The 20,209-nt window shown below is 36.9% G+C and overlaps 1 long non-coding RNA gene, 1 other non-coding gene and 1 pseudogene across 2 annotated transcripts in view; 1 reads left to right on the top strand and 2 right to left on the bottom strand.

Annotated features, from left to right (window-relative positions):
- LOC115292106 overlaps window positions 1-9,675 on the top strand; it is an 18,178-nt gene extending 8,503 nt beyond the window's left edge. The window contains exon 2 of the long non-coding RNA XR_003908808.1: window positions 9,511-9,675. This is a non-coding gene — a long non-coding RNA (uncharacterized LOC115292106). The remainder of the gene's footprint in view (window positions 1-9,510) is intronic.
- Window positions 6,123-6,717, bottom strand: LOC115292103 (annotated as a pseudogene).
- Window positions 9,676-19,856: 10,181 nt separating the features above from the next.
- LOC115293034 lies at window positions 19,857-19,962 on the bottom strand. Its single transcript, XR_003909306.1, has one exon. It is a non-coding gene; the product is annotated as a U6 spliceosomal RNA (small nuclear RNA).
- Window positions 19,963-20,209: the final 247 nt, after the last annotated feature.

Here is a 20,209-nt window from a genome sequence, read left to right as displayed (position 1 = left end):
GAGGGACGCAAAACCTGAGAAACTATTGAATACTGAAAATGAACTGAGGGTTGAAGGGGGATGGGGGGAAAAGAGGTGGTGGTGATGGAGGAGGGCACTTGTGGGAAGAGCACTGGGTGTTATATGGAAACCAATTTGACAATAAACTATTTAAAATAAAATAAAATAAAATAAAATTTTTGTTTGAAATATTTTTAAAGTTTCTTGTAGTTGGTGGTTTTTTTTCATTTTATGTGTCCCCCCAACTTCTACTTACATTGTATGTAGTGAAAGACTCAGGACATTTGACCAGTAAATTTCCCACTGTCTAGATTTTGGCTGATTGAATTTTAATGGTAAACATCATCATGTACCTCTGTCCTTGTAAATCAGTAACTGGTACCTGGAGTTTAATCCGTTGATTGAACTCAGATTGTATCCCTTTGGCAAGACTCTAGGTCCTGGTGTTTTCCTTTATGAAAAGGCATGCAATGTCTGCTTATATCTTTTTTGTGATGTTAGAAGTGATTAATGACCAAGTGGGCTCCTAAATCCTTTTGTCATGACCTTTGAAGTTTTTGATAGCTTTTTCACTGTATGATTGGATAAGCTTTCTAGGTTCATTATTCACATTTTAGCATTAAATTGTTTTTGAAGGGGGCTTTGCTCAGATAGGTTTTTTCCTTTCACAATATTCTCTTATCTCTTGTTTTTGCATGTGTTCCAAAACATAGCAACTTACTTTCTGAGATGTCCTGGCTCTCTTCCCCTTCCCTACTTTTATCTAGACCTTCTATTTCCTTCATCTTTCACATACCCTGCTTAATTTTGATGCTGCTTCTAGCAGTTTCTCCTCAATGTGGGCTCTCTCCTAAAAAAAGGGCCATGGCAAGCTAGTTTCAAGAGCACACAGGCTCTAAGGGCTAAACTTCTCAATTTTTTTTTATCTCTTCTCATGGAATCCTCTTATTCATCTGATACTGAATTGGGCAGAACTTCTGATTTTAACTCCTGTTTCCTAATCAGCTTGATGTGCTTTCCAGTGATTAGCTGTTGGCTCTTCTGAGGTTTTCTTATTCTTAGATCCATCAGATTCCCTCCTTCTTTCCTCTGCTTTCTCTTGTTCAAGTGCTAATGCCATCAAGTCTTGAGGCTTTAGTTTGTGTTTATCTGCTTTGCATCTTGAGATTCATGAGAGTAATCTGTTGCCTCATGTTTTCCATGGCTTAGTTACTGTGCTTCTTCTATCAGTTTTTATGTTGGGATTCAAGGCTTGTTGCTGTCCCTATCTTTCTAGAATCCTCTTACATGGATTTTGGTATTGATAATTTGTAGCAGTTACCAAATTTTATAAACATGTATGGAAGAAAATTAAAAGTTGAGAAGATTCTATTCATTACTTATTAGTAGTAGTACTTTGAAAACTTCAGAAAATTGGATTATACTTTATTTGTATCAGCAGAGCAGCTTTAGACAGTGAATACTGGTGTCAGAAACCTCTATGAAGCTGAGGTAGTAATACAGGCAAAATAGTTGTAATAATAAAATAATACATTAAAACTACCATAGTAAATAACCTACCTATAGTCAGAAAATAGACTCCATGATATTTTTGTCATGCAAATATCATAAGAATGTGATGATTTTATTGTCTGATGAAGACCTACTTCTGAATGTTTATTCCTTTTGAAACAAACATCTATTTTTAATGTCATTATGGAACACTTTTAAGGGAAAGATAGAAAAACCATTTCAAGGTTGTTCTTTTTAAAAAAGATCCTGTAAAGATACCAAGCTCTGGGGGACTGAAATTGCCTTGCTGGATGAGTGGATTGAATAGCTTGGATGGCAATAGCATCTCTTTCAGGTCATCAGAACATCATTCAGTAATCACTGGTAATACTGCTAAAGATACTATCCCTGTGGTTCTTAAGAGCTAATGCAGCTTCCAGGGAATAGAGGCAGAGTGCAATGAGCAATGGTATTAGAAACCTTAAGGTTTTGCCCCAGTCCTGGTGTTGCCATTTATGTTCTGTGTGATCATGGGCAAGTCATTTAATTCCTTAAAGCCTGGACTTTTCACCTATAAAATGTATATTATATTGTGATCTGTAACAAAGGGAAAGACCTTGAAGTATTTTGAAACAATTATGAATGTTACTAGGAAAATACCAACTGCTAGAGAATGGCTTATGCACCTGAAAACTGCATCTTTTCCTCAGTTTTTAGCCTTTAGTAAGTGGCACAGCACCTAGTCAGCTGTCCAGGCCAGAAGTTGTGATTATTCCTTGTCTTTTCTCCTGGCATCTAAACAATCACCAGGGCCTACAAAGTCTACTTTTTAAAAATGTTTTATTTAGTTTTGATACAGAGAGAGACAGAGCATGAGAGGAAGAGGGGCAGAGAGAGAAGGAGACACACAATCTGAAGCAGGCTCCACGCTCTGAGCTAGCTGTCAGCACAGAGCCTGACTTGGGGCTCAAACCCATGAATGTGAGATCATAACCTGAGCCAAAGTTGGAGTTTTAACCAACTGAGCCACCCAGGTGCCCCCAAAGTCTACTTTTTAAGTATCTCTCAAATCTATTTCTTACCATATGTATCATCACTACTATAGTTTAGGCTACCACTGCCTTTGTCTGACTTATTGCTAGAGAAGCCTTAGGAATTGTCCTGCCTTACAGATTTAACATTTCCTAAGAAGAGTCTCCATGGTACAGCCAGAGCAATTGTTCAAAAGTACACAAGATTGTGATACTTTCTTCTTTGAGCCTTCTTAATTAGGTACTATTATACTTAGATAAATTGCAACTCCTTAACATGACTTAGAAGGCCTTTGCCTTTACAGCTCCATTTGTCTCCAGTTTGTAGTCCTTGCTTGTTACTGTGTAGTCAACAGGGCTCCCCAAGGGTGCTGTACTTTCCTTTGCCCCCACCTCAGTGTTTTTGCCTGGAATATACTTTCAGCTTCTCCACATCTCCCAACACCAACTGCTAGCCAGCACCGAATACCGAAGACTAGGTTGACTGTGCCTCCTCTATTCCCACAGTGCCCTATTTTGTACTTATTTTTCATTAATTTTGCCTATTCAGTTAACTGCCTTCCACATGTGAACTCAGTTCCAGGAGAAAAAAGACTATGAAATTTTTACTTTTATATCCCTTGTGCCTCTCAACAATATTTGTTGGATGAGTGATTTACCATGCTGTTCCCAAAAAAACTCATGCTCTATAGCCATGGTGCTGAGCTGCTACTCTCCAGGCAGTCTTGGTTAGGAGACTATTCTGAATAAAACCATAAAAAAAAGCTTCAGCTTTGAAGGATAGGAACACTCACATTCTTCCCATTCTTATGTAGAGGTTCAAATTACATTCTAATGTTTTAAGAAAAATATATGATAGATGTAATTACCATCTTCCCCCAAATTTGTTTTATTACCTTTCTAGATGCTAAGCAGAATCTCTGTGCATTAATATATGTGCCTTATAGCTCTCTGTGGTATTGTTGTCTTTCCTTCACATGCATAATGACTGAAGCTCTTGAAAATGCATAGCCATCCATCAATCATTCTCTTAAATCCTATTCTTGCTAAACAACTATCAATCATTATTATATTGGTTTAAGTGGAATACCAAAAGGAAATCAGATGTTTACAGGCAAAAAGCCAATGTGAGCCCTTGGTATTCCTAAGGTGAAACAACTCCAAAAAGCCAAAAGCAAAAAAAAAAAAAAAAAAAAAAATCAAGACACTAAAGGAGGAAGAATTGAGAAACCATTCAAAGTTTCTTTGCTGGCTCTTTTGAAAAAAATACCACCACCACCACCAATAGCAAAAACAACAACTTACTCATAAGGGAAATTTTTACTGACTATAGCAGGGTTATGTCTTCTAGGCCTCTTCCTCCATTTTCCACATCCCTGAATTCCCCCTTTCAGGAAAATAGGAAAATGATCAGGAGGAAGCTCGTCTAATGTACTCATTCTTTCATGGCTCTTAATATAGACGGTGTTTTTCCATCATTTTCACAGTAGCATTTCTTCCCACTATTGGAATATCTGAGAACATAGAAAATAAAAAGAGTTTACTTTTATATTTCCAAAGAGGGCTGTAAAAACCACTCTGAAAGTGTAATGTATCTTGTCAGTACTGCATCTTTTGAAGAAACAGTACACAACTCATCTGAGCAGGTGGACCCTCCAGTTTATCCTAATATGTCTGAGATTGTGTGGGTCTATTGTTTCAGTAGAGGTATCAAATGAACATCAGTTTGACAAAGGATCGATATCATCATATTCAAGGCAATAGCAATATTGGTATCAATGTTGTTGGAATGTCCATGGGTTCTGAACAGTTTAAAAATATTTTTTAATGTTTATTTATTTTTGAGAGAGGGAGAGAGACAGACCACAAGTGGGGGAGGGGCAGAGAGACAGGGAGACACAGAATCCAAGGCAGGCTCCAGGCTCTGAGCTGTCGGCTTAGGGGCTCTGAACAGTTTTAAAGATTAAAAGTCAAAGAAGGGCCAGGGAGTTTACAGTTTTAGTGAGAACTGATTTAGGAGTTAGGAGTCTTGGATATTAAGTTAAATGGCCATTAGCTCTGACTTCTTCAAAAACTCATAAGTATATGATTCAGTTTCCTGTCTGACTAAAATGTTATTCTATATGTAGAAGGAGGTCAAGTCAACTAAATCAATGGATATTGAAAAGCTAAAGTGCTTAATTGGTGCAGCTGAAGCACTGCTAGAATATAGGAGACTTGGACTCCTTTTAAGTTACTGGGTAACACCCTTAGTAAGCCTCCAGTCAACCACCCAAAGGCCTTCTCTCTTTGCCATTTTGGTGTCTCCTGAGGAAGATTCAGTGTCAGGATAAAAATAACACCACTCCTTCTCCAAGTAGCCTTCAATAAATTACTGACTGGAGTAGGTGTATACATACCCCAGCTCCCTTGCTTCTCAGGGAACATTCTCAGGCATGTGTTTGACTGTGATTCCAAATTTCCCTGGAAGGATTAACTTCCTGTTACCATCCCTTCCTTTTCTTTCTTCCTCTTTCCCTTACCAATACTTCTTGCCTTCTCAAATAAATGACTTCTGTGTGTGAATTCTTATATCAAGGTTTTCTTTCTAGGAGAACTCAAATTAAGAAAATAAAATTGTACCCTCTTTCCAGTTATATTATTAGTGATGGACTTGGACTCCTCTTCTTTTGCTTTAGGAAGGGGATGGGAATGGAGCCCCCCTCCATTTCTACTAATGTAGGATGCTGGGAGTGAGGTAATGGGAATAATCTTTTTCTCCTTAAAATGTCTTGTGCTGAGGGTGGAGTCCTGGTTGTGTTAGGACATAGTCTTTGAACTAGACACCTCTGAGTAGCTCTTGGAGTGAGGTAGATGACATAACCATTAGTAGTTCTCTGAGCTCAGAGTATAACAGGAATATCCCACTGAGTCTGCTGTATCAGGTCTCTGGGTTATATCCTTTCTAGCTGCAAGTCAAGAGTTCTTGGAGAAATTCATAGAGATGTGGAAAGAACTTGTTAAGACTAGAACAATGATCTTGGGAGAAGGGTGAGCAAGGAGAGCTGGGAACAGAAGCACAGGCAAGTGCTTGGGCAGCATGCACACTACCTGGCCTGAAGGAGGTGTAGAATACTTTGCCAGCTGAACAGAGGATTGGGTTCCAGAAAAACTGTGAGGGAGGAGACTACTGGGGCCTGGTTCTTAAATGGGAAGTACTTCACTCGTCACTGACAAAGTGGGGGGTGGAGAGGAAGAGGGCTTTAGGTTGAGAAAACTGGATTTGCAAAGCACAGAGGCTTAAGATGGCTCAGGTATTTACTCTGGGAAAAGTGTTCTGATGGTCCTTGTTTAATGCCACTACTGTTATCACTTATGACATTTGTTCACTTTTGTTAACATTTATTTGTTTTTATTTTTGAGAGAGAGAGGGAGGGAGAGGATGAGTGGGGGGGGCGCAGAGAGAGAGGAGGTAGAGGATCTGAAGCAGGCTTCTTGAACTCATGACCCACGAGATCATGAGCTGAGACGAAGTCGGACACTTAACCAGCTGAGCCACCCAGGTGCCCCATGTGTTTTAACTTTTTTTTTTTCTGTTTTTACTTTTATTTGCATGTATTTTATGCAGAATTTACTTCCGGGCCATAAGTTTTTGTTTCTTCAGTTTCTTCTGGGATATCTTTTTCTTCTGTGCAACTTCCTCTTCTGGTTTAGGAACAATCTGCTCTTTTTCAGTGAGGATCATCTCACTGTGGCAGGGAGAGCTCATGTATGGGTTAATCCGACCATGAGCCCTGTAAGTTCTACGCCGCATCTTGGGGGCTTTGTTCACCTGGATGTGCTCAGTGACCAGAGAATCCACATCTAAACCCTTAAGTTCAGCATTACTCTCTGCATTTTTAAGCACGTGCAGTAAAAATTCAGCACTCTTTTTGGGCCACCGACCCTGTGTCCAGCCCCACTGTTTGGCCTGGGCACACCTACCAACTCCACCATTGTAGCGTCAGAACGGCACACATGGCTTCTGCAGAGTGACATCTTTAAGATACTTGGTGGCTTTTCGGATATGCATACCCTTGATGGCCTGGGCAGTTTCACGGGTGTTCTTAAAGTGAACAGGAAGATTTGAACCTCTTGATTTGCATGATTTTGTCGGGTTTTCCGGGTCAAGTGAATAGCGAACCATTTTCAGAGATCACCTCAGGCCGCTTATGGGAAGAGCGTGTTTTAACTTTTAATTAATAAGTTGAAAAATGGTTTTGGATACCAAGAATGACAGGAGTTATAACTATTTCTTTAAAATTTGAGAAGCAAAACATCCTTATCACTAAAAATTTTTTTTAAACTTTAAAACTGATTGAACTCAAAATCTGCCACCTAATGGGTGTTTACATGACAGCTTGTGGGCTGGTGTTTCTGACCTCTAACAAGCCCTGTGATGTCAGTATTTGTGATCATCATAACTCATCTCTTTCTACTGCAAGCGATTCATGTTTTGGATGTCAAGGCAGGACAGCTGCCTGCCTGTGTGAGGATGGTTTTCATTCTGTCTTCAATGAGGAAGAATAGTCATCTTTGAAATGACTCATCACCGTCTAGTCTTCCCTGCTGACACAAACCTTACATTTCTCTTTTTTTAAATTTTTGAATGTTTTGCTTTTATTATTTGTTTTTGAGAAAAAGAGAGACAGCACGAGCAGGGCAGGGGCAGAGAGAGAGGGAGACATGGAATCTGAAGACAGGCTCCAGGCTCTGAGCTAGCTGTCAGCACAGAGCCTGACGTGGGGCTTCACGAACCGTGAGATCATGACCTGAGCCAAAGTCGGATGCTTACCCACTGAGTCACCCAGGCACCCCTCTTTTTTTTTAATGTTTATTTATTTTTGAGAGAGAGAAAGACAGAGAGAGGGGCAGAGAGAGGGGAAGGCACAGAATCTGAAGCAGGCTTTAGGCTCTGAGCTGTCACCACAGAGCCCTATGTGAGTCTTGAACACGCAAACTGTGAGATCATGACCTGAGCTGAAGTGGGGTGCTAGGGTCAGTTAAGCAAACCTTAAATTTCATAAACATTTTGAATTGGATCCATTAAAAATATTATTTAACAATAGGTTAGATTTTTAGTTATTTTTGTTTTTTTCCACAGTAAGACACCCTAAGTCATGTTTCCCCATCAGCTGGCACTCTGGGTGTTAATTCTTAAGGACACATTAGTAAATCTTCCAGCTCTATGGAACCCTGTTCTTGAAAAAAATGTCCATCTTGTAAGACCTCAAAAGGAATGATCACTCCAGGGTTGAAAATCCTTCTGTGAGAAAGTTAACAACCTCTTTCTGCCTGGCTTCTTAAATTAGGATTATATTGATTATATTTTAATCCCTACTTTATATAGTTCCATCTCTACTCTGAAATGGAAATAAATATCCAATGGAGAGAAAATTATTAAATTATACCATATCACTCAATTGTACAATGGGAACATTTGTGAAAACTTTATAATAGAAAACTTATATTCTAGTTACTGTTAGGTAAAACCTTTTTTCAAAGTTGTATAATTGTCAATTCATTATTTATAAGTCAACAGAAAAACATCTAAAACAGAAAGACAAAAATATGCTTATATTTAGCAATAGAATCATCGCCTTGCAGAGAGTTAAAAATACCTGCTTATGTGGGCAAGAAATGGGGTAGAAGAAAGACAATCCTCCTCCCCCACCACAGGCCTTATAAAACTATTTAACTCTAAATTATATGCATGTCTTAGTTTATGGAAATTGAAAAGAGGCGTATAAAGTGATATGGAAGTCCAGAAGAAAACATTTTTAAAGTATGTATTTGTGGTTTTTAAAATTAAAATTATATAAGAATTTAGCTGTATTTAATTTGAAGACAGTTGATTGGTTGACAAGTGGTAACTTAATAATTGCCATAAGTCTCTTTCAAAGATTAAGGTAAGAAAGTAAGAAAATGTATATTTTGTTCTTTCTATTGATTTTGTTTTATTTTTTAATTTTTTTCTTATTATTTAAGTATAGTTGATATACAATGTTATATTAGTTTAGATGCACAATATAGTGATTGGACAATTCTACACGATGCTCACCACAACTGTAGTTACCATCTGTCACCATACAATGTCATTATAATATTATTGACTATATTCCTTAACCTGTACTTTTCATCTTCATCACTTATTTATTTTATAACTGGAAATTTGTACCTCTCAATTCCCTCACCTATTTTGCCCATGGTCCCACCCTCTCCCTTCTGTATTTATGAGTCTCTTTTGTTTTGCTTCACTTTTTAGATTTCATACGTAAGTGAAATCATGTGGTATTTATCTTTATATGACAGATCTCTTTCACTTAGCATGATCCCCTCTAAGTCCATCAGTGTTGTCACAAATGGCAAGATCTCATTCTTTTTTATGGCTGAATAACATTTCAAAGAAAGTGAAAACACCACTGCAAGAAGATATCTGCACCCCATCTTTGTAGCAGCATTATTTACAGTAACCAAGACAGGGAAACAACCTAAGCGTTTGTTCATGGATGAATGGATAAAGAAGTTGTCACACACACACACACACACACACACACACACACACACACACACACTGGAATGTTATAAATTAAAACATGAGGATATCCTGCCATTTGTGACAACATGGATAAACCTTGAAGGCATTATGTTAAGTGAAATAAATCTGATGGAGAAAGACAAATACTGTATGACAAAAACACACACACACACACACAGAACAACAACAGAAACAAAAAACTCCTAGAAAAAGAGATCACACTGTGATTAGGTGGATGGTGGGGGGAGGGGAAATTGTGTTCAAAAGGTGCAAACTTTCAGGTGTCAGATAAATAAGTGCTAGGTATGTAATGTACAATATGATGTCTAAAGCTAATGCTGCTGTATGATATACAGGAAAGTTGTTAAGAGAAGTAAATTTTCTGAGTTCTCATCACAAGGAGAAAATTTTTTTTCTCTTTACTTTCTCTAGATGACCAGATGGATGTTAGCTGAACCTATTGTGATAATCCCTCTACAATATGGGTAATTCAAGCCATCATGCAGTAACACCTTAAATGTATAGAGCAATCTATGCCAACTATTTCTTAACAAAATTGGGGAAAAACATTAAATACATATCAGAATGGCTTGGTAACTGATAAAGTAATGAAGTTTGGAGTTAGAAACACTAGTAAGTTTAGATGAAAGGAACGAATTTTGATTTTTTGACCACTGTAACCTCATATTACCTAAGAGTATTCCTATGGCTATAAATTTAGATTTGGAGCCCATTCACAGGACTTCTTTGTATGGTATATCTGGCTGAGTCCAAGGAAGATGCATATTTTTCAGACTTGTATAAAAGTGGCTTATATTCACAATCTGTGCATCTACAGAGCTGTGTCTGCTCAGAAAGTCTGCCTTTTTTGCATTCATATGAGCACTCTATGAGCTAGTAGCAGATCTGATCCATAAAATCAATTTAAACTGGAAATTGGATGAACTCTTAAGAAATGCATGTAGAAGAAAAGAACTAGAAGGTCAATATAAGTGAGTGGGAGGAAGGTAAGGAACAAAATAATATGATGGTAACATAATGTGATAAGAAAGAATAAATTAAAGCAAACACAAGACAAAGATATGAAGGAGGAAGATGTCAGTGGTAGCAAGTGCAACTAAAATGTTCAGCAGGGGTTAGGATGGAAAACTATTATTGAATTATTAATGTTAGAGAATTTAGAGAAAGTTGAGAATATAATCCAGATTCATCTCATTTGTACATCTATTGATTAACTCATTTATTTAAAATATTTATCCAAATCCCTTTTATGTTCTGGGCATGTGCTGATATGAGAAGTTTCTTTAGTGAGTACCTGATGAAGACACTCAAGGAAGGTATTCAAGAGAAAAACGTGATGGGGGCCAGACAGATCTCTTTTATGAAGGTTAATTCAAGAAAAGAAAAATCTAGTTACCTTTAAAATAGAAGTTAATATATAAAGAAACTTGTTGATAATAATACAATAATAGTAGGAGACTTTAACACCTCACTTACAGCAATGGACAGATCATTTAAGCAGAAGATAACAAGGACACAATGGCTTTGAATGACACTGGGCCAGATGAACTTAACAGAAATATGCAGAGCATTTCATCCTAAAGCAGCAGAATACATGTTGTTTTTGAGTGCACATGGAACATTCTTTAGGAGAGATCACATACTGGGTCACAATTCAGGCTTCTACCACTACAAAAAGAATTGAGATCATACCATGTATATTTTCCAACCACACACTCTGAAACTTAAAGTCAACCACACGAAAAAATTTTGAAAGATCACCAATACATGTAGGTTAAGGAACATGTTATTAAAGTATGAAATGGGTTAATGAGGAATTTAAAGAAAAAATAAAAACCTATATGGAAGCCAATAAAAATGAGAACATAACAGTCCAAAACCTTAGGGATGCAACAAAGGCAGTCATAAGAGGGAAGTATATTACCAATTCAGGCCTTCCTCCAGAAGGAAAATAAAGTCTTAAATACACAACCTAATACGGCTGGAAAAAGAACAACAAATAAAGACCCAAACCAGCAGAAAAAGGGAAATAATAAAGGTTAGAGCAGAAGTAAATTATGTAGGAATTTAAAAAAAACCCACAGTAGAACAGATAAATGAAACTAGGACCTGTTTTTTCTTTTAAAGAATTAGCAAAATTGATAAACCCTTTGCCAGACTTATCAAAATAAATATATAAATGAAATCACAAATGAAAGAGGAGAGATCACAACCAACACTGCAGAAATACAAACAATTATAAGAAAATATTATGAGCAATAATATGCCAACACATTGGACAACATGGAAGAAAAGGATAAATTCCTAGAAGCATATCAACTACCAAAACTGGAAAGGTAGAAATAGAAATCTTGAACAGACCTATAACCAGTAAAGAAATTGAATCAGCAATCAAAAATCTCCCAACAAACAAGAGTTCAGGGCCAAATGGCTTCCCAGGTGAATTACACCAAACATATAAAGAAGAAATAATACCTATTCTTCTGTAACTGTTCCAAAAAATAGAAATGGAAGGAATACTTCCAAACTCATTTTATGAAGCCAGCATTACTTTGATTCCAAAACCAGACCTCATTAAAAGACCTCATTAAAAAGGAGAATTACAGACCAATATTCCTGATGGACATGGATGGACAAATCTCAACAAGATACTAGCATATCTAGTCATACAGTACATTAAAAGAATTATTTACCACAATTAAGTGGGATTGATTCCTGAACTGTAGGGGTGGTTCAGTATCCACAAATCAATCATCGTGATATGCCACTTTAATAAAAGAAAGGATAACAACCATATGATTCTCTCAATAGACACAAAAAGCATTTGACAAAATATAACATCTTTTTTTTTTTTTGTAAAAACCCCTAAGAAAGTAGGGCTAGAAGGAACATACCTCAATATCATAAAGGCTATATATGAAAGACCCACAGCTAATATCATCCTCAATGGGGAAAAACTGGAGTTTTTCCCGTAAGGTCAGGAACATGACAATGATGTCCACTCTTACCACTGTTGTTCAACATAGTATTGGAAGTCCTATCAAATTAGGACAACAAAAAGAAATAAAAGGCATCCAACTCAGCAAGGAGAAAGTCAAACTTTCACTCTTTGGAGATGGCGTGATATTCTATGTGGAAACCCCAAAAGACTCCACCAAATAATTACTAGAACTGATATAAGAATTCAGCAAAGTTTCAGGATATAAAATCAATGTACAGAAATCTGTTGTGTTTCTATACACCAATAATGAAGCAACAGAGAGAGAAATCAAAGAATTAATCTCATTTACAATTGCACCAAAGCACATAAGATCCATAGGAATAAAAATAACCAAAGAGGTAAAAGATCTGTATTCTGAAAACTATGGAACACTTATGAAAGAAATTGAAGAAGACACAAAGAAATGGAAAAATATTCCATCTCATGGATTGGAATAACAAACATTGTTAAAATGTCCATACTACGCAACAGAATCTATACATTCAATGCAATCCCAATTAAAATAATACCAGCATTTTTAACAGAATAAACAATTCTAAAATTTGTATGGAACCATAAGAGACCTCAAATAGCCAAAGTAATATTGAAAAAGAAAAGTAAAGCAGGGGGCATCACAGTCCCAGACTTCAAGTTGTATTACAAAGCTGTAATCATCAAGACAGTATGCTACTGGCACAAAACAAACACATAGATCAATGGAACAGAATAGAAGACCCAGAAAAGGGCCCATGACTGTACGGTTAACTAATCAACAAAGCAGGAAAGAGTATCCAATGGAAAATAGACAGTCTTTTCAGCAGATGGTGTTGGGAAAACTGGACAGCAATGTGCAGAAGAATGAAAATACACAGAAATAAATTCAAAATGCATGAGAGAGGTAAATGTGAGACTGGAAACCATCAAAATCCTACAGAAGAAAACAGGCAGCAAGCTACTTGACCTAGGTCATAACAATTTCTTACTAGACATGTCATTGGCAGCAAGGTAAATAAAAGTAAAAATGAACTATTGGGACTTTATCAAGATAAATTGCTTCTTTCTGCACAGTGAAGGAAGCAATCAACAAAAGTAAAAGGCAACCTATGGAATGGAAAAAGATATTTGCAAATGACATATATTGGATAAAGGGCTAGTATCCAAAAATCTATAAAGAACTTATCAAACTCAATGCCAAAACAATAAATAATCCAGTTAAGAAATGGTCACTGAGGTGCCTCGGTGGCTCAGTTGGTTAAACGTCTGATTTCAGCTCAGGTCATTATCTCATGGTTTGTGGGTTTGAGCCCCACATAGAGCTCTGTGCTGATAGCTAGCTCAAAACCTGGAGCCTGTTTTCAGATTCTGTGTCTCCCTCTCTGTCCCTACCCAATTCACATCTCTCTCTTCCTCTCTCTTTCTCAAAAATAAATTAAAATAATAATAAAAAATAAATAAATGGTCAGAAGACATGAAGGGAGACTTCTCCAAAGAAGACATCCAGATGGCTAACAGACACATGAAAAAATGCTCAACGTCACTTATCACCAGGGAAATACAGATCAAAACCGCAATGGGATACCACCTCATACCTCTCAGAATGGCTAAAATTAACAACTCAGGAAACAACAGATGTTGGTGAGGATGCAGAGAAAGGGAAGCCCTCTTACATTGTTGGTGGGAATGCAAACTGATGCAACCACTCTGGAAAACAGTATGGAGGTTCCTCAGAAAATTTAAGATAGAACTACCCTCTGACCCAGCAATTGCACTCCTAGGTATTTATCCAAAGAATACAGGAGTGCTGTTTTGAGGTGGCACATGCACTTGAATGTTTATAGAAGCACACTGGATAAAGCCCAAATGTCCATCAACTGATGAATGGATAAAGAAGATGTGAGATATATATAATGGAATATACATTTCTCAGCCATCAAGAAGAATTGAAATCTTGCCATTCACAATGATGTGGATATAGCTAGAGTGTATTACACTAAGTGGAATAAGTTAGAGAAAGATAACATATGATTTCACTCATGTGGAATTTAAGAAACAAAATATGAACATAGGGAAAGGGGAGGAAAATTACATAAGATAAAACAGAGAAGCAAACCACAAGAGACTCTTAACAGAGAACAAACTGAGGATGCTGGAGGGGAGGTGGATGAGCTAAATGGGTGATGGGCATTAAAGAGGGCCTTTGTTGGGATGAGTCCTGGGTGTCATATGTAAGTGATGAATCACTAAATTCTACTCCTGAAACCAGTACTACATTGTATGTTAGCTAACTTGAATTTAAATAAAATCTTGGAGAAAGAAAATAGAAGTAAGATAATAACTGTATGAGAAGACATTAAGAATAATAAAGATTAGGGAGAAACAGGAAAAGGGGTAAGAATAAGGACTTTGGGATTTGGGAAGGAAGAGAAGATAGTTACAGGGTTTAAAAGATTTGGAGGTGGCAATGTATACATTTTATAACATAGATGCTGGATTTATTAATCAGTTTTTATGCTTTACAAATATATTTTCTAGACTGGCTTAAAATGATTTCTATATACTTATAATCTGAATTTGAGCATGGATTAAGTATTAGATTAAAAGATTAGGTTTTTTTAATGTTTTATATTTGTTTTTGAGATAAAGAGAGACAGAGCATGAGCAGGGGAGGGGCAGAGAAAGAGAGAGGACACAGAATCGGAAGCAGGCTCCAGGCTCTGAGCTGTCAGCATAGAGCCCAAAGCAGGCTTGAATGTCAACTGCGAGATCATGACCTGAGCTTAAATTGGACACTCAACCAACTGAGCCACCCAGGCGCCCCTTAAAAAAATTTTTTTTAATGTTTTATATTTATTTTTGAGACAGAGACAGAGCATGAGCAGCGAAGGGGCAAAGGGACAGGGGGATGCAGAATCCAAAGCAGGATCTACTCTGAGCTGTCAGCACAGAGTCTGATTAAAAGATTAAGTTAAGTTAAAGTTTACTACATGGGCCAAAGGCAGAGAACATAGAAACTGAGGCATTTAATTAAATTCTTTAGAAGCTTTTATTTCTGGTGCCATCTTTCACATTCTTCTTAATAGTTTTATCATGGATGAAGAGCCAATCAATTTCTGAAGAAATTATTGGGAAATAAATTCTGAACTGTTAATCTTATGAGTAAGTAAACTGCACTTGGTTTATATTTCTCATAGTTTAACTTGCTGATCTACTTTTTAATTAAAGAATTGTCTTCATGTAGTAAATCTGGGACAGTGGAGATATTAGTGTTTCCATATATTAGGAACAAACATTTGGAAAAAGGAACTTTAAAAAAGCATGCTTTATAACAGAATTAAAAACATTTTATAGGAACTCTAAATGACTTCTAAAAGAGTCGATCAAGCATCTGACTCTTGGTTTTGGCTCAGGTTGTAATCTCAGGGTTATGATCTCAGGGTCATGAGATCGAGCCCCATGTCAGGCTTCACACTGGAGCCTGCTAGAGATTTTCTCACACTTTCTCTCTGCCTCTCCCCTACTTGTTCTGTCTCTCAAAAAAACATTTTTTATGAATAAATTTAATAAACGTGTGCATAACTTCTATGCAGTCAATGAAAAATATTTCTAAGAGAAATTTTAAAAACCTAAACAAATGGAGGCTTATACCATTTTTATGGATGATATCATCTAACATTTTTAAGATGCAAATTTCTCAAATTGACATGGAAATTTAATGCATTACCACTTAAAACAACAATAGGTGTATTTATTTATTTGTAAATATAAGCCAAGTAATTCTAAAATTAATTTTGATATAAAAGAACCTAGAATAAACAAAAGAATCTTGAAAAAGAACGAGGTTGGAGGACTTATACTACTTAATTTCAAGACTTACTTTCCAGGTATAGTAATTAAGGCTGTGATATTAGAATAAAGATAGAAAAATAAATCAATGGGACAGAATAGACCTCAGAAACAGATCCACCATTTATGGTCAATAGATTTTAATGAAGGCACTAAGAGTTTCAATGGAGAAAGGAAACTTTTTTAACAAATGCTTCTGTAACAACCAGATAACTATATGAAAAATAATTAATCTTGGTCCCTAGCTCATATCATTCACAAACATTCATGGATTATAGACTTAAACATAAAAGCTAAAACTATAAATATTCTGGAAGAAATTTCATAAATTAAACTTAAAAACTAAACTCTGCTATTTAAAGGATATTTTCATTAAGAAAATGAAAGATAAGCCATTAGACTGGGTGATCATAATTTCAACACATATATCAGGCAAAGAACTCACAGTCAGTAAGACTTCTTTTTTTAAAAAAACTTAATTTATCTGACAGGAGACTTCAACACATTTATTTCAGAGTCTGAAGTACCCAAACAGCAGAAATAAATATTTTCTCAAAGAAAGTGGCAGGAAGTACTAATGATTTACTGCATTTATATCATACTTTGTGTTTTTCAAGATACTTTCAAAGTAATAAAAACCTGGGCCTGTATCTTGGTGACAATATTGAAGTGAATCATGTTACCCAATAGTATTTCTCATTTAAGATGTATTTTTAAGTTTGCTACTCAATATGTTCTACTAGAGCAAAAGTCAAACTACTTCATAGTGTCAAGGTTAGAAGGGCCAATAAAAGGCACCTACTGTCTAGACTGCTGACTTTCTATAAGATTTGATTACGTTACAAACAAGTGTATTTTTAACCAAAAGGATCAAAGACCAGGGCTGGTGAAAGGTTAAATATTGGGGAGGAGTGCAGGGAGCAAAAGCAACTTACCTCAAGAGAACACAGGAATCCTAGAGTGCATAACTACAAAGAGGAAAGAGGGAGGGGACATTTGTTAGTCAGCCAGCCAAAGCCCTGCCTCAGGTAGCCTGGGTGAAGATGAAAGGGGAGAAATAGGAGCACAGGCTGAGACAATTGCTTTCTCTTTTCCCTGGTCATTTCTGATTAGTGTCTGAAAGTCTCTGTCTCACCCTTTTAGAATAACCAGATGGCTTAAACTCTGGGTGGAGACAGTGGTCAACAGAGAGGGCTCCTGTAATAAAAAAAGTGGGTGACAGTTCCCATCTGGCCAGACTGTTGCACTGATTTTTTTTTTATGGTTGTTTTGTCATTAGTCATATAGGTGCTTAAGAAGGATAGTGTTTCAGAACATTATAGCTAGAAAAGACTTTCTACATTCTGTATGTTCTGTCCAGAAGAAGGTATTATGTGCAAAAAAGGTATGTCATCAAGTAAGTTTGCTGCTATCACAGCTAAACAGGTACGTGACTTTTCCCAGCTTTCGATATGCTGAATATGCAATATGAATTTCCAAAAGGGGAGGATAGTATGCAAGGATTCTTAAAATTACTTGATCATAGATCTCGCTTATTTATTTGTTTGTTTGTTTAGTCTGCAGATTGTCTCCTAGGACTGGTGCACCATAGAACATGCGTGGGGAAAGCTGATCTGGTAGAACTCTTAGTAGAGTCAATAATCAAGTCATTTTGACTTTATATGAAAGAATGTAAAAATTTTAGCTTTAATAACCAGAACATGGGTTTCTCTTAGAGTGTATTTAGAGTCCCTGGGGATGGAAAATAAGACTCCCAAGAACCCTTGTGTCAGTAAGAACTTAAGAAACAACCAATAAAAGTGGTTCAGTTGTTCTTACATGATAAAGCAAAAGGGACTGGTCTTCCTCTTAAGAGATAGAGACACTCTGGGGAGAAAGGGGTGGTGAGACGATGTGAAGAAGGAAACCGGATGATGGGAAGGACCTCAGAAATTTTTGTCTGTACTGAAGGACAGGAGGTTGTTTGATATGCAGTTTGAAATTAGTCCTCCTGCAATAATGTAAACCTCCTCTGTCATTCTCAAGTCATCAGGAAAGTCTTCCATACGTGTGCCGGTGTGTGTGTGTGCTTAAATGAATTTTTAGGAGTGGAAATTGATGAAAAATTTGGAATGCATATCTGGATCAAAGCAGCGAGGAATGGCAGCAGTATGTTTGAAAGCAGAAGTTAGGCATGGAGAAGACTATAAGAATATGAGAACTCTGGGAATTTGCAGACTTCTCTGGAGCATGAAACTAGGGATCTAAGCAAATTTTATCTGGAACTCAGTGGGCAGAGGAATTTTAGTTGACATCTCAATAAGTATGTACATATATTACCATTGTCATCAGATTTTAATGGGCTAGAGGTGTCCCCGCTGACATCTGGGGATATTACATACATATATTACTATCATCGGGGTAACGGTGACTAGCAGTAAAATGCGTTGCTTCCAAGAATAATAAAATAATAAATTAGGAGAAATAATTTGTGACAGAGTAGTCACCCAAACCATTTCTCCCTCTTGGGCACCAGCTCGACTACATTTCCTAGCCTATCTTGACAATTAGGTGTGAGCATATGACATGTGAGTAGAAATGATACCTGCCACTTCTGGACCTTGCCCTTAGAAACTTCCTCATGACATTCTTCATGGTCTTTCTCATTTGACACAACCAAGTGCTGTGTGACATTGAACGCTTCATGCAGATGACAGAAAAATTGTACAGAAGAAAAAGCCAGGACCTCCAGGTCACCAGTTCGAGGAACACTGCACACAAATCAGGACAGTCATGTGGATGTGACCTGACCAAATGTAATCGTTATTTAGAGCCTCCCACTTCCAAATTCACTCTTTTATATTACTCTGTGAAAACAGATTTGGGCCCCTAAGCATCGAACCTTTGCAGGTAGATGACAGAGAGACATTGAAGGACAAAAGGACTCTGCTTCCTGGTGCCAACATATCCTCACTCAGCAGGCTCCTGTGGCAATTGCAGCCTCTCCTTCTGCCTCCTGCAGTGCCTGGTGGTCAGCACAACTCAGCTGCCAGCAGCTTCCCCTTGTGGATTTGTAGCAGAGTGCCTCTGGGCAGATATCTCCGTGTGACACCCAGGCAGCTGACACAGTACGACAGCGACTTTTCCGCCATTTGTTGAAACATGACCATGCCCTCTCCAGCAAGGTCAAAAGCTCAGTCTTTTAAAATATTTATTCAAAAGAACTTTAGAATCATTTATTTTAAAATCTTTGAGGGAACAAGGCAGATTTTTACCTATAGCATAACTCAATGTTGATGATACACTGCCTTTTTTTTTTTTGAGTGTAGTTGACACACAACATTACTGTAGTTCCTGGTGTGTAACATAGTGATTCAGCATCGCTATACACTGTGCTATGCTCGTCACAAGTGTGAGTCACCGTCTGTCACCATACAGTCCTGTTACGATGCCATCAACTACATTCCTTATTCTCTATTCTCCATCTTGGTGACCTGCTCATTCCACAACCGGAAGCCTGTCTCTTCCATTCCCCCTCATTCATCCTGCCCATCCCCCTGCCCCACACCCATGGAACAACCATCAATTTGCTCTCTGCATTTATAGGTCTGGTTCCGTTTTTGTTGTTGGTGCTGTTTGTATATTCATTTGTTTTTTTTTTAGATTCCCCATATAAATGAAGTCATACAATATTTGTCTTTCAACTGTCTGACTTATTTCACTTAGCATAATACTTTCTAGGTCCATCCATGTTATTGCAAATGGCAAAAATCTCATCTTTTTTTGTGGCTGAGTAATATTCTTATATATATAATATTCATAGAAAAAATATATACATATACACACATGTATATATGTACATATGTATATACATATATGTACATGTATATACATATACATATGATCTTCTTTATCCATTCATCTATTGATGGACACTTGGGTTGTTTCTATATCTTAAAAAAGATAATTTTCCAGGAATTTGTGTGTTATCTTTGAAAGGGGCCATGGTAATCTTCTCTGTATCGTTTCAAATTTAGTATGTGTGCTGCTAAAGTGAGCATTGACATATGCATTTTTGAATAATTCCATTTTCTTTTTTATTTTTTTAAGGGAATAGAGATTAACACGTTTGTTCAGAGCCAAAGTGCCCATTATCATTAACATTTTGTTTAGGAGTCATTCATCTTTTTAAATAACTACAGAAATGCTTACTTAATTCCATCAGAGTTTTAGTCTAAGTAAGAGTTACATTTAGGGGAGTATATTTGATGTTCAGATAAATTTATTTCATAACTATTCCATTTTAGA

This window comes from Suricata suricatta, chromosome 5, assembly GCF_006229205.1.
Source record: "Suricata suricatta isolate VVHF042 chromosome 5, meerkat_22Aug2017_6uvM2_HiC, whole genome shotgun sequence".
Lineage (NCBI taxonomy): Eukaryota > Metazoa > Chordata > Mammalia > Carnivora > Herpestidae > Suricata > Suricata suricatta.
The sequence above is the reverse complement of the archived record's forward strand: the minus strand, read 5'-3'. Positions and strand labels throughout refer to the sequence as shown.